Source organism: Chelonoidis abingdonii, chromosome 2 (assembly GCF_003597395.2).
Source record: "Chelonoidis abingdonii isolate Lonesome George chromosome 2, CheloAbing_2.0, whole genome shotgun sequence".
Taxonomy (NCBI): domain Eukaryota; kingdom Metazoa; phylum Chordata; order Testudines; family Testudinidae; genus Chelonoidis; species Chelonoidis abingdonii.
Genome location: NC_133770.1, coordinates 193,313,932 through 193,332,843, shown reverse-complemented (window position 1 = coordinate 193,332,843; position 18,912 = coordinate 193,313,932). Strand labels below are relative to the sequence as shown.

Here is an 18,912-nt window from a genome sequence, read left to right as displayed (position 1 = left end):
TTTCCAGGAACTCAGCAGCTGCTTCCAGCAATCCATGCTAGATGTCTGCAGCCCAGACCAGAATTACTACAACCTGTTCCAACTTTAGACTCAAAACTAGAAACACTGGGTGAGATTCTCCGTTGGCATGAATCAGTGAAGCTCTATTGGTGTCCATGGAACTGTGCTGATTTAGGCCAGGTGAAGAATGGCAGAGACTGAGGAGAGCAGCTCTTTGTAGAGATGTTAAGCCTCTCTTTGCCAGCAGAGAATTTTAAGTGTTGCAGAAAGGTTTACAATATTTTGATGATAAAACTGAAGACTTGGGGAAAGAGTACATTGTTGAAACCTAAGTCTGAGGTTTCGCAGAGGAAGCTGAAGGAGAAGACTGGGAACCAGAACATCATTTTTTATAAATCAGTGTAGCAAATGGAGATATGCTGATAGGAAGGCATTTCCTCTATTGTTTTGGCAGTCAGGTTAGTTACACATTGAGTGATACGCCAGATTTTCATTCTGTGTTCAGCATAGCTCCATTGTAACATGCATCTGAGTCATCCCATTGTCAATCAAGTTTATAAATGTTTGTAAGATCAGATCTGCCTTGCGGGACCCATGTATTCAAGTGGAGTCTGACTTAAGTGGGGTGCCATGCTGGGACAAGGATGTAACTGCAGTGTCAGGCCTTATATTTGGTGACGGCTATAAGACTGCGTGTATGTGTGTTTATATATATTTACTCTATTTCGAAAAAGATATCTCTGTTTCATCCATAGTACCAATATTTTTCCCATAATTCTGTAAAATGTAGATACACATTGTAAAGTTTAAAATATATGGCTGGTTTGGTGGTGAAACTACGAGTTGGTATAATTTTAGGAGAAGTGAGAAAGAATATTAATTAGAGGAAGGGGAAATAAAACATCTCCATTAAAAAAGATGAACAAGGAAGCATGAGATGTGTTAGGAGTAGGGTAGGATAAATGTGTGTGTGGCCAGGGAAATGGATATACATCTGAGACTGCACTAGTGAATAACAATAGCCTGAGATTTAACTGCTATGGAAAATATTATCTAAAAATGATCATTTCAGTGTGTGGGGGTGTGGTGGGGGGGAATGACAGGGGGTGCATTGAACATAAAAGGATTAAATTAAACCAATGGGAATAAAAAAAACACATTAAATTACCTTTATAGAGAGTTGTTGGCCTTAGCGTGTGGGTGGTGATGGTGTTCTGTGATATACAGGAGGTCAGACTGGATGATTTAGTGGTCCTTTTTGCCTTTAAACTCTATGGCTGATTTTCACTGACTTCGGGTAAGTCCAGGATGGACTCACATCATCTCTGCTTTGGTCCCATGTAAGTCACACAGGAAAAATGAATACACCCAGTAGCAGCAATGGCCAGAGAGCCCTGATAGCATGAGTCTGTGAAGCAGCACTGCCAGCAAGCCGTGGCCAGAGCCACAACAGGGGCCAGAGCCTCTGTACAGATGATTCTGGTCTCCTGAAGATATTTGGGGATCCATCTATGAGGCAGAGAAGAGCAAACTTCCTCCTCTGATCCTGGCAGGATAGTTTGGTGTTATCTCTGCATGGAAATCCTTTTGAGATATTCATGTACAAAGTTCCCTCCTACAGCTTTTCAGTGTGGTCCAAATAACTCCAAAATCTGATAAAATGGTGGAAAATTACTCTTTGAGCAGACAAATACTAATACAGTCCAGTCACACTTCACTTGCTGGCAAGCACTCAAATCAGCATTAAGGGGTCACATATAGTAAGAGAGTATTCACACAAAAAGCAAAGAGAAAAACAGAAAAAGTAGATTTTTTTATTGATTAGATGGTTCACCAGTTAGAAAACCTGTAAAAAAAAAGATTGGAGATGCTTATTACATGAAGGAATTCTAGATGACAGTAAAGACAATTAACCTCTGGAACGGCAGAGAAAGCTTTAAAATGTACTAACACCAGAGCATATGGTTGGAGGAATGAAACAAGAAATCTCCTTATTTAACAGCTTTAAAAAAATGAAACTAAAAATGCAGTTAGGGCCTGATCCAAACCCTATTGAAAACTTTCCATTGACTTTGATCGGCTCTGAATCAGGGCCTTAATATGCCAAATCAGGGAAATAATAATAATTGTCGCAAACAAATGAATAAAAGTTTTGCAACATGTTATTGTACATGATTTTCAACTGAATCCCAAGAATTCATTATAGAAGGATATTTAAATAAGATAGATTTATCCTCCCCACCATTGGTAGATAAAAAAATTGGAACTTGAAAAAAAAAAGTATAACATCTGCTTAAGTTTTCAAAGCTATATTTAATATTAACTCAGGGAAAGCACCTGGACCGAATGGTTTGCACCAGAAATTCATAAGTGCTTCCAGATCAAAATCACTCTGATACTTACTAAGGCATTCATCTACATAACTGAAAAAGAAAGCTCTTCTCAACAGTTCAGTTTAACTACTAGTGGTATCTCTGTCTTAAACCAAGCAGAGAACCAGTGAAATGTGAATAATCTCCTTGAACTATGACTGTAAAATATTCCTGCAAATTGAAGCTTTAAGGCTTGAGAAAGTGTTAATTAAGGCCCCTTCTGCAGGCTGTTGTGTGCAAGTGGAGCTCTGTATCCCTATGAGACGGCTTGCTGAACCAGGGCCTAACCTTGTATATTCGGATCACATAGGCTTTGTAGCAAGGACAAATTTATTGGAATAATGAAAATTACTAAGGACTCAAACAACAAGAAGAAAGAATCTAAATGCTGAGAAGGCCTTTGAGAAGGTGGAGTGGGATTGCCTTCTAACAACACTAAAAACTTGATTTAGTTTTTATTTTTTAAATGGTTTAAATCAATATATAACAAACCTATGGCTAGAATTAGAAACATAAACATATCATCCTGCTTTTGTTAGGAAGAGGGTTCAAACAAGGCTACCCACTTCCTCTTCTGTTACTTTGTGACCTCCTTGAGAGCCTTTTGATCAGCTAATTTGAGATCATCCAACAATGTCTGGCATATTGGTGGTTGAATATAAAACAATGCTTTTTCTGTGGTTAAATTTGGCTTTTGAGCAAGGGCCAATGCAAGTCCTAAGTCTTCACTTAAGCTCTATTTAAAGGCAGGACGTAGAGTGATTTATAGGGCTTGTGAGGGCCTCTGAATAGGGCTGAATTTCACTCTGTATTGTGGATGATACTCTGCTTTACAGCACAATCCCTAGTATGCCCTACATACTTTCATTAACTGACATTTTAAACTCAGCAAGTTATCAGGATACAGAATTAAAACAGAAAAAAACAAAATGATAAACTTAAATTGAGAGGGCCATACCATTGAAGAAAAACATAAATTCTTAAAATTATTTTAAGAACTCTTCTTCAAGCTAGCTATGTATGAATATTTTTTCAAGTTCTATTTTTTGTTTCTTTGCCAGTGGTGGGGAGAGTAAATCTATCTTATTCTAAGTATCCTTCCCTCTCACATACAGTGATGGGAATCAGAAGTAACTCCCCTGAAGTCAGTGAAATTACAGTGTTTCATAACTTGTGCAAAAAGAGAAGAGAACCAGTCCTCCTTGCTTTTATTCCAATACATGATCTCATATACATGTTAAACTATTTCAAATAACATACAGTGGTAACAGAAACAGTGTATTTAGTCTCACCTGGCATATTTGCTTGTATTTATATGGGCCTGTCCAAAGCCCACTGGAGTCATATTACGTTAATATATAAAGGTTAAGGACATATACAATAATCTGAAATATGATCTGTACACAATGGGGATGATGTGTAGATACTTTGGGGGCTATCACTTTGACTGTCCTAACTTTCTGTGCCTTCAAAAATGTCATCTAAAAAAATTATTGTAATTTTCATAACACGCACGCAGCGCTCCTACTGAGTCAACAGGGTTCTAACTGTGAGTAGTACACATATTTTCAATGGAAGGTATACAGGCCTGGTTCTGATCTTCTTTATTCTGAAGTAAGTGGAGTTACCATACACATATTTTACACCAGTGCTCGTGAGATCAGAATTATACCCACAGCCTACAGAATGTTACCAGGTCCAGTGGTCATATGTTTCCATTAGCACAGCTTAGTATGGGCATTGGAAGTATCTAAGGCTAATTCATTCCTTTCTCAAGTCTCTTGAATTTCTATATTAATTTTCATGGCCTACAATATGGCAACCATAACATCACCTTAATGTTTTTTCTCATTGAATGTGGGATCATTTGAGATCATTCAGTGCTCTATAATGTTTTTCTTGCAAGCAGAGATCCTTATGCTGTATATGGACAAAAACTGCATTGCAGCTATCTAAAGCCATGACAAAGAGAGAACATTAAAGCCTCTAGCTCAAAACATTCATCCTTGCTAATCTAGCCTGCAGAGACATTAGCTAATCAAGGCTTGATATGCAGTACAATAGGACAAGTGCAGTAAAACTACCTCTGTTATCCTAGTGAGTGCTAAGAGTTATCATTCCCATGGCCAAATTACAGGGTTTGTTTTGTTCTAACAAGGTCCACAGCATATAGGACTATCAACCGTAACAATGAATCTGATGTAGTGTGTGTGTTATCAACTCCCTAATAACTGTCTCTCTCTCTCCTTTTTTTTTTTCCCTTTCCCACCCCATTTGTGTGAATTTGTCCCCTGGAACTCTTCTCTATCAGGCCCCTGCTGCAGCTGCTGTTATTTTAGATATGGCAGGAAGTAGGTACCGGAAAACAGCAAAGAGCTACAGCACTCAGAAAAAATCTAGAAATTCCTCTGCTTTACCCGAGGCTCTGGCTCAATCAAAGCGCCAGTTTAAAAAAAAAAAAAAAAAAAAGAGGGGGCAAGCAGACAACTGTGTCTGGGCTGCGTATGTCAGAACTGAGGTTTTAGCCATCACCTTCTGCAGGGTACTCCAGAGTTATTTGATACGGCTGTGTAAATCACAGAGTACTTGGCTTGGAGAAAAGTTCCACTTCACTTCCACTGTAGAGGTGGAACTGACACGTGTGCAGAACTGACTTCTGCTTGCACAGTCTTTAACCAGCTGAGAAAACCCCCTTTTGAGTCCCCAGAGACAAGTGCTTCTAAAAGTTCATCCATTTTTATGCTATCCCCTCTCATGTCCCGTGTACACATAAAGAGGATCCATTTACAGGTTCGTCCAGTGTGTTTCTCTAAACGCATTTAACATCGCTTAGAAAAATACACTGGCCAAGGGTACTGACTGAAAATACATGGCAAAGTCTCTAAAGCAGAAAACTTACATCACGATTGTTATTGTTATTGAAAGTTTGGATGGAATGCTACTTAATCTGTTCACTGCAGAAATTTGTAGCCATTTTGAATACTTTCATTTTTCAGTCAGGCTACTTCTAAAAACAGACTGAAAAAACAGAAGAAGAATGTAAAAAAGAAACAGACAGTTGATTCAGTAAGGGATCTAGTAAAAAAAAAAAAAATTAAACACCCCTTAGTCCTCCAAAAGATACTACCTTTAGAACGGTGGGTTTTTTAATACAGAAATCTTGATATTTGACACAGCAGATAAGGAGGAAGACGTCCGCCCACAGACATCTTACACCATTAGCAATCTAGTTAACATCTGTAAATGTTTTAGGGAGAGAAATTACATTTTAAGACATTTCTTTTTTAATTGCAGTCTCCAGATGAGATTTGTTAGAGCAGGGAAGTGTATCCCGTAGCGACTGATGTCAATAGTGAGCAGTCCCTAAAGCCAACCAGGACTGGGAAAGCCATGCTGTTTGCTGCTCTTGGCACAGCTCCCTGCTTTCACAATGTCAAATTTAGACCCGCCTTTATATGCACTTTCAATTTTTTTTCCACAGTAGCTGTTGCCAGCAAGCTAAACTACCGTATATCACTCAGATTTAAGAACCTAAACTTTAAAACAAATTAAACTCTTGTTGACATTGTAATAAAAATCAGAATTGAACTGAACAGCTCGGTAAAAGTACACTTCAGTTATTTTATGGATTTAAGATTGTTTTCTAGGATTCCCAGACTCCCAATACAGCAAAGTTATTTCCTCTTGGCAGATCACTGGAAAAAAAATTGTTCAAGGGATAAAATTATGTGGCAGACACTAGGTTGAAGCCTAGAGGGAGGAAGTGGTGTCTCCCCAGCACCTGTAAATATTTGCTCTGTGTCTTGACCAGAAGAGCCTCTCATCCATACTCTGAAAAAAAAAAAAATTCAAGGTATTTATTTAGTGAGTAACAAAAAAAAAAGGCTAAAAATGTTCATCTGGCGAAACTTGGCTCTTAACTATGTGTCTACGTGGTTTTTGAAAGAAATCAGCAAGATGAGTGTGACCCACCCTTTAGAACTCTATCCAAGCGCAGGTAAATGCATGTAGTGCATTAAATCCCTATCACTAGTGTCTATTCATCTTTCATCTCTATACGTAGCAGTAATGTTTGATATTATTTTTATATTTTTTTTCTATTCGGTAAACTGGAAACAGTGGAGGTTTCCACTGGATTAAATGCCAGGTTTCCATTCTTTATAACATTTCCTCTCAAAACAATTTGGAATGAAAGTAATTCAGATATGTGAGTAGACAGAAGCTACTGTCGATAATAATTTGTTAAATTAAATACTGTTTCACAAAAGGCGTGGCGTACTGGGAATGCTATAGCATAGAGCAAACACAAATAAGTCTACACAATCTTTGATCAAAGCCTTTTTTGCAATCAACTTTTTTTTATTACACCAATAAAGTACCTTCTTACTTTTCTAGGGCCCAAACCTGAAATGTTCTGAGTTCTCAATTACGTCTTTGGGAGCTGAGGATGCTCAGCACCTGATACGATCCTGTTTTTGCTTCCTGTCACAAGGTTATTTCTGAAGTTAGGGCCAACCTTAGACACTTAGGCCCTAAGGCTATGTACCTAAGTCTATATTTAGGCACCTTAACTGAGTGTTCTAGTTTTCAGAGGTGCTGAGAATGTGGAGCTCCCATTGGAGAGTTGGGAGCATTCAGCACATTTCAGGAGCAGGCCCCAAGTTTGTCATTATGGAGATTCTCTGTGTCTGCAGTATTAGAAACAGGAGGTGGTTATCCCTTCCGGTTAAACTTCTGAGTCCATCACCCCAAGTGACTTAGCATTCTGATAGAGGCAGCCAGTTTTACTCATTGTGTAAATAGATTTTTAAAAAGAAAAGGCTACTCAAATATTTTTAAAGCTCTTTCACACAATTTTATTGCCTAAATTGTCTCTAAGTCGATCAAAGTGCATGCTGTATTCCCAGTAAGTTTTTGTGTACTGCAGAATCATAATCCTTGCCAGGGGAACCCCATTGTAACTTTTCAGATCCCAACATAGTGAGATTTTTGAGTATTTCCAAGTGCTCAAGAAATAGCAGGACAGATCGTTGTGGCTGATTGTAAGTGATTGTTTAGAAAGTACAGTGCAAGTGTTTTGAATTATGTTCCAGCTCTTTAAGTGTGCTTGAAAAAAGAACATTCTATGTCTCTCTTGTTCGAGTGCCTTTTTCCTAGTTCTTCAGAGATGGAAGTCATGTAGCAGATTTGTCAGTGATTAGATCATGTGGCAGAATAAATCTCTCCTGTGAATATCAGTGCACTCAGCAGAGTTCTGTATGTAGTGCTTCAGGCTAGCAAGGTAGAGTGGTTAGTTCTTCAGTTCTTACCAGTCAATGGAGCTTGAGTTTCTGCAGCCAGATCTGGTGTTTACTATATGCCAGTATCCCCACACAACCTTGTCAGTGCACACTAAGGGCCATTTGCTGGGTCCAGACAAGCTACGCTTTGACGACAAGAGCTGGGAGGAGGGGCCAAAGCAAAGCTGTTTTATCACCATCCCAGTTTCCTAATCCTGAGGCCTATTTGGCCTCCAGAGAAAATAAGAGCCAATTCAGAGCTGTTCTAATTTGTGCCTGGCTGCCAAGGAGAATAGGCATGCAGCAACACTCTGGTCCCACGCACTCTATCCTGGCTATGCCAGTGGGGAGATCCTTAGCTGATGGCTTAAAAACCATGAGTGTGATATAAAGGGACCTGGGCGGGCTGAGGATCTGGTCTCTAGGTTCTGATTCTGTTCTCCCTTACACTGGTATAAATCCAGAGTAACTCCATTCAGGTCAAAATTTGGGCCAAATCCTCTGGGCCAAATTGTCTAAAATGAGTTATATTAATAGAGATTTTTACCCAGTTTAGCTACCTTGATGTAAAACTGCTGTGAGAGCAGAAACAGGCTCCTGAATTCTGCTCGTGTAAGGACCACTAACAGATAGAACGTGTATGTCTCTTAGAATTCCATGGGTTTTTAGTAATTGACCTTTTTGTGGTTAAAACAAAATCCCATGGAATTAAGTATAGTTCATGTTATGGTAAGGGCCACGTCATCTTGCTACAGACACTTCGCCACAGACATCTAGTTTCTGTGACAACCTCACACCACTTTTGTCACATGACTCTTTGTCTGTGCCATTCCCACCAGTACATATTGCCAATTTTAACTTCTCGCTCTGTTTTTAACGCTGGTTAGGAACGACATACTCATGACCAAATGACTGTGACCAAACATTGTGTGAGATTTTGTCAGCTATTCCCCAACATGCTGAAAAGTGAATTGCTTCTGCTTCTCTGACACACCATCAACTCAACAATCTTATTAGCTTTTTTGCACAGGACAGCCCATGACTACACACCAAATCATCAATGGCTGTCCTCTCATCTTCAGACAGAAGAAATTATGTGCTGAATGTTGACAAACAGAATCAAGCCTTCAGCATGTATTTCTGATCACAATGACAACCTCACTCAAAACGTGCACGTGACATTTTGTTTGCAGGCACTGCATACTTGACAGCACAAACACATCAGTGGTTTGGAAGACACATCAGCACCCAGCCTTGAACTCCATGAGGCACTCTGAAATCACAGAATCATAGAAGTATAGGTCTGGAAGGGACCTTAACAGGTCGTCTAGTCTAGCCCTCTATGATGAAGAAAAAATAAGTATACCTCCTAGACCATCCCTGAGAATGGGCATTTGTCTAACCTGTTCTTAAAAATATCCAGTGACAGAGAGCCTTCTTTCTGTATAACTTTGGTAACTGTTGTAAAAGCATCTAAAACTAAACCAAATTTGAGAGCTTACACCTTAACCTGCCAGGGCCCAAAAGTGGAACAAATGCACGACTGAGTCCCAAGATGAGAGATACCAAAAGTCCCTATTAATTCAAGAAGACCAAAAAACTGTTGGATTCATTTCTTCTCTTTTTAAATCCTCATTTTCATAATTCTTTATTACTGATGTAAGTAACTTTCAAGAGCAAAAGTGAGGGGATGCCAAATTTGTGTGTAATGAAGGTGATTTTGCGACTTTAACAAGCGGAGAAGCTCCTTAGAATGAGATATAGTGGAGAGACATGACTTGGGACAAAAAGAGGAAGCCAACCAGGGTTCCATGACTCTGTAGCTTATAAAGTCTCTGGGAGACTTATGATTAAGGCTTCGATTTAGTCACAGCAGTCACGGATTCCGTGACTTTATCGGAGCTCCGTGACTTCTTCCACTTCAGCTGTCAGCCGCTGAAGCCAGAGCTGGAGGTGGGACTGTGCACCCCATCCCTGCTGCAACTGGGGCTGAATGGCTGGAAGCAGGACTCTGCAGCCCCTGCCCTGCGGTTTGCAGGGGCCAGAAGCTGCAGCCAGGCTATGCACCCCTGTCCCGCAGCAGCTCCAGAGTGGAGGGCTGTGTGCCCTCTCGCTGTGCTCCATTCCCACAGCTTCTGCTGTGGGCTGCAGCTGGGCCCGTGTGCCCCTGCCTAGCGGCTGCAGTGGGTGCCATGTCATCCCCTCATGGCTTCCCAGAGCCCTGCGCCTTTCCTTCCCCACCACCTCCCGCTGCCGCCTGAACTTGGCAGGGCTTCAGCTGGACTGTACGCCCCTGTCCCGCAGCTGTGGCCAGCTCCAGAGCGGGGGCTGAGCACTCCCCACTGCAGTCGCTGGAGCCGGTGCTGTGTCCCCCACCATTGCAGGGGGTCTCAGCCTGTCAGTTGCCGCCCCACCCATGGGACTTCATTCCTCCCCCTACTTAGTCCTGCCCCCTAGTTACTTTTAGTAAAGTCACGGACGGGTCACTGGCTCCGTGAATTTTTGTTTATTGCCCATGACCTGTCCATGACTTTTACTAAAAATAACCGTGACAAAATCTTAGCCTTACTTATGATCTCCTTGCTGAACTCCTTCCAGTGCAGTTGCTGCAGTATCAAGCCTTTCATTTTTACTACTACAAATATCCCAACCATAGTGGGCTGCTGTACTTCGGACCTTCACAGGCCATCTTTTCAAGACACCTTTTCAGCCAGGAACACCTAATTACAACTTTGCCTGAGCAACTACCCATTTGTACACACAAATGTCAAGAGTATGTGTAAATTTATCAACCTTAAAAATATCTAGGTTTAGCCTTTATGTAATCTACTGCATACATTGGGACAAATGTGGACCTGGTGTGAACATCTCAACTCTTATAAAGTCACTAGTGTTGCACCTGCTCAGACAAGGTTTGAATATGTCTTGTTATCTGTAGAAGCCATTTCTAGTTTTGAGGCCCGATCTTGCGGTCACTGAAGTCACTCTAGATTTTGCCTTTGATTCAGTGAAAGCAGAAATGGGTCTTTTACTTATTCCCAGATGTGAAAGGAAAAAGATACTTGATGAATACTCACCTGTGACTCACCTTCTTTCGCACTGCATTTTATGTATATATATTTTGTCTTATTCGATATGCCCCAGCTGCACCTGAGCTAGTCTTTTAAAAACACTAACAAAAGGCTGCTCATTGAAGAGTGTTCCTGATGATCACCAGGGACCACCCTATTATTACATTAAGTCAATTAGAGACCATACATGTATGTCCTGTTGATTTGATTTAGAACTAACTAAAGCTCCAGTAATGTGCAATTACAAGAAACTTAATGACCTCTTTATATCAAATGCAACCTCCATGGCACCTAATATACTTTGATGAATTGCTCATTATGTGCAATGTTAGAAAAGCTTCTATAAAGATTAATAATTTTATAATCAATAGAGAAATTCAATCTTGTTTGAGCTCTTTTTAAACTCTGAAATTAGTGGACCCTGTTTTGTTCCCCGCTTCCCTTGTGTACCCCCAATGTGTGTGTGTGTGTTTGTGTGTGTGTGTGAGAGAGAGAGAGAGAGAGATGATATTTTTTAAGGCTAAGCCACTACTTTGATTGTAATAAGAATTCCTCATCAGCCCTTCTTAACACATTTTAAAAAATGTTTGTTCTTTTTCTGTATATACTACTCTCCAAGTATGCCCAGCTTTTTCTAGCACTGAGGTGTCTTTCTGGATACGTGATATGGACAAGTATTAAAGTACCCTACCCGATATGTCTGTAGTGGTCACACTGAAATGTCAGAGTTAGTCTAACCTGCCTGGACCTCCTAAAGCTGAGTGTTAAGTACTCAAAGTCTGAAGCAATCCCTGAATATTTCAGTTTGCACCATATTTCTCAGGATAATCTGGTATTGTTGCCATATAGTACTGCTTGCGGCTAACCAACCCCATCCAAAATACCTCCTACCTGGGAAGGAGAGAGAATAGTAGATATGCAGGGTGAAATTACCCAGTTGTAAAAGGCCAAATAAGAACTGTGCAGTACTTAAGCTCTATTTTAAGTACTTAACTGGAACATGCTGGCCCTCTTCACAGGGATAAATTTCACTTCTAAGGAGACATAAAATAAAACAAGAAAGGAAAAATAGTGCTGTGCTTTGAATTTACTTTCTCTAATAGGTCCCTTCTCACCACCTCTGTCTATCATCCCCCACCTTAAGTCAAGCACAAGTATCAAGTCATATTCTGTAGCTAGATTAACGGTGGCCCACATACATTAGATCTGGCAATCTCCAGAACACTGGGGTTTTATTTTTCTAGATAGTCAGCTGCAGACATACATATGCATGTGCATGTAGGGGGTAGGCGATAGTACCCTTGGAGCTGTAATAAAAGCCAGAGACAGTCGTTCCCAGATACTAAACTTCAGCAACATGCTTGGTACCTTGGTACTTGAGCTAGACCCTTATTCCTCCCCACCACGCCGTGAAAATTACCAGTTTCATTACCCATTCCAGCAGTGGGGCTGAAAGTTGTTTTGACTGTGAGCAGGCAAGCAAGCAGACACAGAGAAGTGCATGATTTTCAGTGCCAACTCATAAAGCTACTTGACCGTCTTCCTTTGTTGCCTCTGCAACAGCTCTAAGGCATTGACTAGTTTGTTGTAGAGGAGGCAGGGGCTGAGGGTAGTTAGTGTCCTTCACTTAACTACCTGGTTCGCTGGAATGGCCCTCAGTACCCCTCTAACCATAGGCAAAGCAGCCACAGGCTAACCATTACTAATATTTTCTCATCACTAGTTTATGTGAGGACCCATGTGAAACTACAAAGCATATGGAAGTAGAGCATGTCTGTGGCCAGTTCTCTTTGCAATTGTCATGCTTTTATCACTATATGGCACTGGAGGATGTACTTGTAAGTTAAGACTGTGAGATTTCACTGAGATAGGGTATAAAGTGTGTGAACGCACCCACACAGAAAACCGATGCAAAACTAAAATGAGTCAGGATCTTATCAGTTGCTTATTGTGTAGTTCAGTTGGTTGTTGAGATAACGCTGGTACTGGTGACTTGCAACATAGTCAAACGAAATGTGGACACTTTACAACCTAGTGCAATTTTGTGCTGTTTAGCTTGTGGTCCAGGAGTTTGCTACGTCACATGCTGTCAGATTAAAATTCTGAGAAAACAGCAAAAATTATGTGGTCAAAACTTTTCAAATGTGGGAATCTAAAGATAGGTGTCTAAATACTTAAGTAAAAGTGGCCTAATTTTCAAAGATGCTTGTCTCCATGGGAGCTGCTCAGTTCCTCTGAACATCAGGTGGCTTTTATTTATGGTTATTTTTTGTTTGTAAAATGCTTTGAGATCTTTGGATGGAAGGCCAATTATTTCAAATGTTGCTAGCTCATGATTTTATCATGCGTCTTGTGATATTCAGTGTTTTTCTTAAAGCCCTACCTACTGGAATCAGGAGATGGCATGGAAATCTCAAATTTCATTAAAAAAAATATCTAACTGTCATGCTTGGGGAGAAAAGGTTGAAAACATGAAGCTTGTGAAGCCTAAATGCTCAGAAACCGGGAGCTCCACAATGTATTATTTTGAAAATTTCATGATTTTTAAGACAGTATTGTGATATTTTGGGGATTTAAGTCATGATTTTTGAATTCTTGGGGTGCTGTTTTTCTGCCCTAGGAAATAGAATGGAAGATAACATTGAGGGTATGTCTACACTACCCGCTGGATCAGCGGGCAGCAATTGATCCAGTGGGGGTCGATTTATTGAGTCTAGTCTAGCCACGATAAATCAATCCCTGAGTGCTCTCCTGTCGACTCCTATACTGCAGCGCCATGAGAGGTGCAGGCGCAGTCAATGGGGAAGCAGCAGCAGTCGACTCATTGCAGTGAAGACACCGCGATGAGTAGGTCTAAGTACGTCAACTTCAGCTACTTTATTCACGTAGCTGAAGTTGCATAACTTAGATCGACCGCCTTCCCCCCCACAACTCTCACAAGTGTGGACCAGGCCTCATTGTCAATTAGAACTGGTCTGAGTCATTTCATTCCAAATGTTAGGGGGTGAAGCTGCATCTTCTGTAGCAAAGAAGTCTGTATGCTTAGGGATGAAGACACACCCTCTCTTCCATCCCACCCAGCTTCTGTCACCACTGATCTTGAGCCTCAGCAACATTATGTGACATTCTCATGAGTCTTTTGTGGCGTGGAAATTCCATATAAAACTTGCAACTGTGCCTATTTTGTTTCCCTTACATGTGCTCTTAGGAACGTAAACACATGATTTTGGTTAAAATGTGGTTTATTTGTCCCCTTGCCGCTTTTTGTGTGTCGACTGTGGCTTGCATTATGTCGGGCCAAATCCTGTGGCCTTTACTCAGGCAAAATCCCTGCTGAACTCAGGGGGAGTTTTGCCTGAGAGAAGGCTGCCAGTTATATCCTGTCAAGTTTAAACTTCTGCTTTAAGAAAAACAGTGTCTGATCACTGTTGTCCTTAGAATATAGCAGGGAAAGGTTAAGGGCCAGATCCTAAGCTGGTGGAAATCAGTGGAGCTCCGCTGACTTCAGTGCTGTTTCCAGCAGCTGAGGGTCTGGTCCTAAAAATGTATAGAAAAGAGACTCAAAATGCTCTCAGGCTTTCATCTGTGGTGGATGAAAAACATAAAGCTAGCACGTCTCACATGACGTGGTATGGTAAGGCTGGGGACTGGAACTGATTTAGAATGGGCACCCAGTCAAAAGTCCCAGTCAAGTTACTGCCACACAATGTTGTCACCACACTTCAGTAGGAACTTTTCCCTGTTTAACCCTCCACAATGCTTCCACTGTGGAAGTGTTTGCATTATTTGGAGTTATCAGGCTAAATAAGGAAACAAGTAGTGCAGGTAGGAAAATTATTCCATGTTAATGGCTGATTGTCACATCTAACAATACTATTCATCCATGCCAAACCTACATTCATATTGAGGATCATGTTTTATTAAAACCTGCTACTTGTTGTCACTCACTTGCTCCACTGTCCTATTCACGCTTTCCAAAAATAGCATGCCCCGTGGTGATGGCTTATTATGATTAACAGATAAAAATAAGTTTAAGGTTTAAATGAATCCAGGACACCTGAGGTAATACAAGATCTGACTTCTGCATGGAACATGTGAAGTTATATTTTCCGTTGCTTCACAAGACTGGGGCTTGGGGGTGGTTTTTATATTTTTTGTTTTGAATTCAGTAAGTTTTAAAGTGATTTATAGTTTCATGTTGCAGATTTCCACCTCAGGAATTAATATCACCACTTTTTGATTATTTTTTTCTATTCACCACATAGTTCCTGCTTTTAAAACACAACTTCTAACAAGACCATTTTTTCCCCAATCATTGTTATATTATAGATAGATAGATAGATGATGACATTTATCCATAAGAGAGAATTGCTGTTTATTAAAAGGGAGGGGAGGAAGGCTCTCTGGCAATAAAAGTAGGATTCTACTGTTTCAAACAAGTCCACACCAGAAGCTGTATCTATTTACTAACTGCCTATGTGTTTATATTTAGCCACTTCTCTTCAAGAAAAAAAAATCAACAGGGGCGGCATTTTCCTTTTGGTGTTTCTATTTCCTACGTTAATTTGTGACTTCAGACTCCTCATTGATGACGCTAATGTACCGCATTTGAAATAAGGGCACATGATAGTACAGGAACCCTAAGGATCTAGATTTGAAGTCTCCAGTGGAAAAATCAAAGGACAGACATTGTAGGCCACAAAAGCAAATGCCATAATGCGTTACATTACTAAAATAAAACATAATGTTAGTGCCAACCTCACTGTCTCTAATGTTCTGTTTCTTTGGATATAGCTTTTATTTTAATTATTCATTTGCCAAGTGCAGGCAGTGTGCTCAGTACTGTACAAAACTGAGAAGAAAATGCTGTCTCTGCTCCACAAAGCTTGCAACCTCTGATCTGCTGAAGTTAGTGGGAATTTAGGACACTTAGCCCACTGAAAAATTAGCTACTAAACTCAGTACATAGCAGAATCAATACATAATTTTATACATTCATAACATGAACAGAATGAATTGTTTGAGAATACGGTTGGTGTCTTTTTTTATTTTTTTGTTTTAATTTTTATTCTTTTGGCATAATATATGTTCAAGTTTAGGTCGCTTATTTTGTTCAGGTCCAGCTTTGCAATCTACTATTGTTCTGTTCCATCTTAAAGGTGATGATCCATACTGTTCATAGTTAAGCAAAATGCACACAAGTATAACACTGCATATATAGACAACATAACAGCTGTTAACAAAAGCCTGATCTGAATATGATGTGATAGATTCCTTTGAACATGCTGTATAACCAGTCTTAACAATGGGACAAAAACCTGGATCAGAAGAGACTTCATAGCATTAAACTGTTGCTATCTCCATTTGCATAAAAAATGCACAACATGTTAGTGACTCACTATATATGTGATTAACTGAAGGCTTTTTGATGCCACTTTGTTTTAAACATATCAGACTTCTTTAAAAAGAAACAAAGAGTACAGTAAAATCCTCCTGATCAATATAAGCCCTCAGGCATTTCCTTTGTAAACCTCCATCAGACTTCCTCTTGTAATTATTTTGCAGCCTTGCAGTGACTTATGTAGAGAGCTACGCATGCGGGGAGGAAAGGAGATGGGGAGGGGGTGCAGATGGCAGCGCATGGAACAGATGATGTACAGTGTGCACATCTATACCGCTGCAACCCTTTCTGCCTTAATAACTTGGAAGCACACAGAAGTCATTCTGTTCTGTGTTTTAATACAGCAAGATATTGGCAATGACAGGCCACGTCTCCTTTTGTAAAATTAAGAAACACCAACACCGTTACATTTGTAATCTCAAAGTGCAATCATTTGTTTATGCAGCTTTACTAGTACTTGTGCCAGGGATGGAGGTGGGTGCACTGAAGGTAGCTTCTTGCCTGGAGCAAAAAGACATCAGTAGTGATTTGAGTTCTTTATAGATAAAGTGTGTAATCAGAAAGGAATATAACTATAACCCACAGCCTCATTCGGCATTCTGATGGTACAAAACTCTCAGGCCCTGATCCAACTCTGCTGAAGTCAATGGAAAGTCATTTATTTCAGTGGCCTTTGGATCAGGCCCATAGGGCTGTCTGATGAACTTGCCAGCTTCAACCAATCAGAAACTTGAAACATAATCAGGGAAGGAAGGTGAACACGGAAAGTTGTGTTAATGTCAAATTCTCTCTTTCCTACATCCTAGTTGAGTACTTAGGCTTATTGTAACATATTTTAAAAAATCAGTGTTACCTATCTTACATCACTACCCAAGAGTTAACTCCAGCTTCTTACCTGCTGTAGGCTACAGCTCCCAGCCCAAGTGAGGGCCACGGAAGGGCCTGAATGGAGCAGGACCAGTACAATTCTGTTGCAGAGGCAAGAGCAAAAGCAAAGAGGCCTCTCAAAGGGCATCAGCACCCCCCTGAGCAGTGTAGCGCACAGCTTCACGGCAGCCTCGGCTGTGGTTCTACTCAGGCAGTGTGCAGGGAAAAGGATGTAGGCACTTGCACCTACAGCTAAGCAAAGTAGCTCCATGGTAGCAGAAATATTCCTGGGTAGGCGCCTGGAACACTTCATGAAACAGAAGCTAGGAAGTGTAAGTAGGGGGCTATTATTTGTAATAAAGTTAATACATATCAGGATACATTCTCAAAGGGGCATTGTCCTGGCTTCTTAATCTGCAGAGGCAACTTTCTACACCTAGGTTTTGGGCATCTGTAGCTCTAAGGTCAGTTGTTGGTTTGGAGTCTCTTTGGAAACATTTGGCCTTGATACACAGTATAATATTGTAAAGCCATAGGGGAGCTGATCCAGCAGTCTTTGTGCAGCAAAGACCTTACCCCAGTAGTTTATGGACCTGTTTCACATTGGCATTATTCCCTTTGTACATCTATGTAACTCCTTTGATTTGAGTGGCAGGACACCGCACAGTGGTGTATCAGACTTGATGCTGAGTGTGCAAGGAAAACAGAACTTGGCTTAGGAAGAATAAATATTTTATTAAACTAAAGTGCAATATTGTTATCTCTATTCAAAGCAGTAGTCAAATATAAGGAAAGCAGAAGTTTTCAGAAAACTTTTCCTTTTATTTATGTTTGATGCGAATCCATGCTATAGACCAAAAATTTAAAAGATATTTCCTTTCCAATAAAATTCCTATCCATATAAGGAATCCATGTTTCTTTAACTATATCTGGTTGCTCTGTTTAAAAAACAGGAACTTTACATGTTGCATCTGTGAGATATTGATTTTGCTATTTAGTAAAACAAAAGTTTCCATTTCAAGGGCATTTTAAAACAAAGTTAAATATAAGAAGAAAAAACTCCTTATTAAACTAAATTGTGGTGTAACAGCTCACCACATCCTGCTGCAATGGCATCTGATGTTTAGCAAAGGAAAAGTTTCTCTGTCAGGCTTCTGACAGGTACAGCGGTCACATGTTACCTGCATTTCTCAGCACTATTATTTTTTTACTTGATGTCAGTGGAAAAGCTGAACATGAAGATGGAAAATATCTGTTCAGAGAGGGCATTGTGGGGAACTGTAGGTGTTAGCTACCAAAGCAACAATGCCTACCTCTTTCTTCCCTCCGACCCCTCCCAAAAAGACACCAGAAAAACAAACTAAAAAAATCTGATGAGAAATGCACTGTAAATCATCATACTCAGCTCTTTGAATTGACAGGAAGGAATCTGTTGTTCGACAGGAACTATTGTTCTAGACTAGGCATTGAAAGTTAGAGTGTTTTGTTCTATTCCAGATCTGCCACTGAGGCCAAGTCTACACTGCAGACTTCTGCCTACATAGTTATGATGGTCAAGGGTCTGAAGAGGTGTGATTCTTGACTGAGGGTATGTCTACACTACGGGATTATTCCGATTTTACATAAACTGGTTTTGTAAAACAGATTGTATAAAGTCGAGTGCACGCGGCCACACTAAGCACATAAATACGACGGTGTGCGTCCATGGTCCGAGGCTAGAATCGATTTCCGCAGTGTTGCACTGTGGGTAGCTATCCTGTAGCTATCCCATAGTTCCCGCAGTCTCCCCCGCCCATTGGAATTCTGGGTTGAGATCCCAGTGCAAAAAACAGTGTCGCAGGTGATTCTGGGTAAATGTCGTCACTCATTCCTTCCTCCATGAAAGCAACAGCAGACGATCATTTTGCGCCCTTTTTCCCTGG

At 40.5% G+C, this 18,912-nt stretch overlaps 1 protein-coding gene across 3 annotated transcripts in view; it reads left to right on the top strand.

The window, feature by feature from the left end:
- Positions 1-18,912, top strand: part of NFATC1 (nuclear factor of activated T cells 1) — a 148,562-nt gene that overhangs the window by 121,127 nt on the left and 8,523 nt on the right. The gene's annotated exons all lie outside the window — the stretch shown is intronic.